The sequence below is a fragment of the Morone saxatilis genome, unplaced genomic scaffold (genome assembly GCF_004916995.1).
Source record: "Morone saxatilis isolate NCDOM2014 unplaced genomic scaffold, NCSU_SB_2.0 Contig24, whole genome shotgun sequence".
NCBI lineage: Eukaryota > Metazoa > Chordata > Actinopteri > Moronidae > Morone > Morone saxatilis.
Window position 1 is genome coordinate 13892679 of NW_023339807.1, and position 3481 is coordinate 13896159.

At 39.6% G+C, this 3481-nt stretch overlaps 1 protein-coding gene across 1 annotated transcript in view; it reads right to left on the reverse strand.

Moving 5' to 3' along the window:
- itga8 (integrin, alpha 8) overlaps positions 1-3481 on the reverse strand; it is a gene marked incomplete in the record, with an annotated part of 42688 nt that overhangs the window by 34896 nt on the left and 4311 nt on the right.

The following is a 3481-nucleotide window of genomic DNA, read 5'->3' on the forward strand; positions in this document are numbered from 1 at the left end:
TTCACCGATATGTACGAAACTCGGTAGGCACGTGTAACTCACCAAGACGTACAAAAAAGCCTCTTGGACCCATACCCCAAACCCCACGGGAAGTCGGCCATTTTGATTTTCATTTTCATTTTCACTTTTGGTGAAATTTTAGCCATTGATGACAGCAGACATCATGTTAAAATCCATGTGGAAGCAAATATTACCTTCCCCTGTGTTCTTATACTGTGGAAGTGGAAAGTTATATAAAGTCCTCTGAGGATTTATGTTGTATCCCTGTAGTGTCCTTTGCATTGTTTATAAATGAGCTCAGAACCTTTGGTACAGTCAACTTTTGAATGTACAGGAAATAAAGTAGCATACAGTGGTAAACTCAGCTCTCTACTTTATTGAATATTCTGCTCAACATTTCCAACAGGTTTAACAGGAATCTGACATTGCTTCAGCTCTACAAACATCAGCAGTGTACTAAACATCTAACAAAATGGTGACAGTGATTCCCTCCTCAGAGCAGTAAAGCCATTAATTGAACCCCAGGTCATGTTTAAGACACACATGTAACAAAATTATTCCTTTTATATTCTGAAAAGATTACATATGATATATTTTTAAGCTGAGCTGCACAAAGAAGAAAATAAAACAAATGCTAACTTAAAATATTTGGACTTTAACTACCTTATGTCCCAATATAACCAACATCTCACATTCAACAAAACCAAAATCACTATTATACAATTATTGAAAGTATCTGTTTCAACATTCTGATGTTAAGACAGAAAGAAAAATTGTGTATCAGTATACATATGTTTAGGTATTAGAATAGAAAGTTACCTTTAAAAACACAGAATTTTTGTATCAAGCAATGCAAACTGATTATGAAGCTGTGAAGAACATTTTGAGAAGAAGGCTGTGCTTAGAATCATCATGAACTAATACATAGAAGTTACATGTACAGTCACTTCATTAGAATCAGTGATCTTGGTCCATCTGGGTTTGAATGCATTTTTGAATTTTTGAAATGTGTTCAAGTTAAACTGGAGTATTAAGTTGCTCTTTGAACTTGAAATGAACATCCATATCCCTACAGACCAATATCTAACAACTATTTGTCATTGCTCTTATTCAATTGGACACACGTGCACATAATTGTCATTGTAGTGAGCATTGAAGCATGGGTACACAGGCTCATTGAATCTGGCTTTAAAGGTGTGGAGGTGAGTCAGTTTGCTATAACAGACTTTGTAGAAGGACAGAGTGCCACCAGGCCAGTCCAGAAACAACCCAACTCTGTTGCAGCCAGAGGGAAAAGACATTTCCTCCAATTTACCATTATGCCATGGCTCAAGTGTGTGTTTGAAATTATTCGAGAATTGGAGAAGAGACCAAGACGTGGTATTATTTCCAAGACTAGTCCCTTTTTTGTCAATTCCCTTGTATGCAACACCGATTTGAACATATTGGTGGTGACAATGACTCCACTCTACCTCCCAGTAATGGCACCCCTTTAAACTCTCTTTGCCCAGCACCTGAATATGTTTATCAAACCTATCTGGGTGAACAGGGTATGTCTGCCATTGTCCACATGTTGCCTTTTTGTTTCCCTCAGACAGAGTGAGGTAGTTGTTGGCAGTGTTTGGGTCCAGGGTGACATCACAAGCATCTGATGGAGAGACCAAAACAAAATGTGTTATTAGTCATTCTGATGGTCAAACAGGTTTCTGGAGGACAGTACATATGAGGAATTTGTTAATTAAAAAACAAATATGGAAAGTGACTTACGCCAGATCAAATTACTTTTTTTTACATCTTTGATATTCTGCACATCAGAAACCTTGGGCTCCGAAAAATCTTCACTTGCCAGCTTGCCGCCTTTATAATGGTAGATGGTTGCGCCTTTGTATTTCTCATTTTCATCGGCTGCTACAAGGAAACGGAACCGGCTGTTGTTCTTCAGTGCTCTGGCAAGATCATGGAAATATTTGGCTTTTTTCCTCATTGTGGTTAAAACCATATCTGAGGAGCTCCAGTGGTCTTTATTGCTTCCTAATTTAGGTGGTTTTGGGTAGCGAGCCATTGCATCAAGGCTGGGGTCAAAGCTCTCCAGGGAGGTGAAAACAAAGCACAGAACATCCTCTGCATCTGTAGCATTAACGGTTGGAACGATCTTTGTAACCTGCATCGTTTCTACACAGGACCTGATGATGATGATCTCTTTCTCTTTATGATCCAGCCAGCTGTTTAGTTTTTTTTTACTGAATGGTGACTTGCGTCTGTCTTCAAAGAGTTGTTCTGCTGAACTCTCGTCTTCTTTACCTTCACGGATGAGGGAAAATTTGTTCCTCATGGCCTTCTTCAGGATAGATTCATAGTCTTCACACATGTTTCGGAATCTGTCTAACCCTCCTTTAATCTGTGGAAGATTCTCTACCACTCTGTCATCCAGATATTCGTTGCATCTCCTTTTTATTTCCCTAAAATCTTCAACAGCATCCTGTGCCTTCCTCACTAGTCCAACGCTGATCCCTGTCTTAAGCTCATCAGTTTCAGGATACAAATTCTTCAATGGCATCAGCCAGACCTTCAGAGGAACAGACTTCTGTTCCTGTTTCAGTAGCTTGGGAAGTCCTGCATAGGTCTTCACTGCTTCTTCAAATGTTGTAGGGTTGCTGTTAAGAATGAAGTCTCCGTAGAATTTGCAGGAGAATTTGTTCTTCAGGGCTTTTTCTTCATCAGTCAGCTTGATGTCAACTTTTCCCTGAACATCGAATGAGGGGATTTTATTTATCACAGCTTTCATGCCTGCCTGGATGTTCTGAACGCTGCTGGCTTCTAACTTCTGACTGTCAAACACAAAGAAAGCGTTTGCCCCATAAAGGATGCCTGTGACTACATGTGTTGCCCCACACTTCTTAATGAAATCTATCTTTTGGCGGTCCTTGGGTTGAGGGTGAGTCAAAGTCAACTGTTCGAAGGTGGTGGTAGCGTTGTACTTAAGTGTCACTCTGCTCTGATTCTTGTATTTCTTTGTATCATTTAGATATTTGGCAGATCCTTCAACTTCAATCAGTCCACCTAGGAAACTGGCTTTCAGAGAACCATCAATTTCCAGCAGAGAGAACTTGGATTCAATGGAGTCAGATGCAGAAACTTCAGATGTACTGCTCTGATGAGGGGTTACACGAGTTTCTTTATCCCATAATACCCCACCTGTAGAAATTGGAGAACATCAGTCATGTGATAAAGTAGGAAAACCATATTTGTTAATATAGGCAAGTTAACCCGTTAACACATTAATTAATTAATGCCAACAATTATTTTATCTCGCATTAACGCAGTTTTTTTTACTATTATTATTATTTTGAAAGTCCGTTGCTCACTGGCTCTGAATACACAGACCAACAATGGGTCACAGGAGGGGAGTGAAGGGAGGCTTTGGCAGACTATGTTGGACGCAGCGTGGGGGAAAAGTATAGATAAACAAAAGCAAGACAAG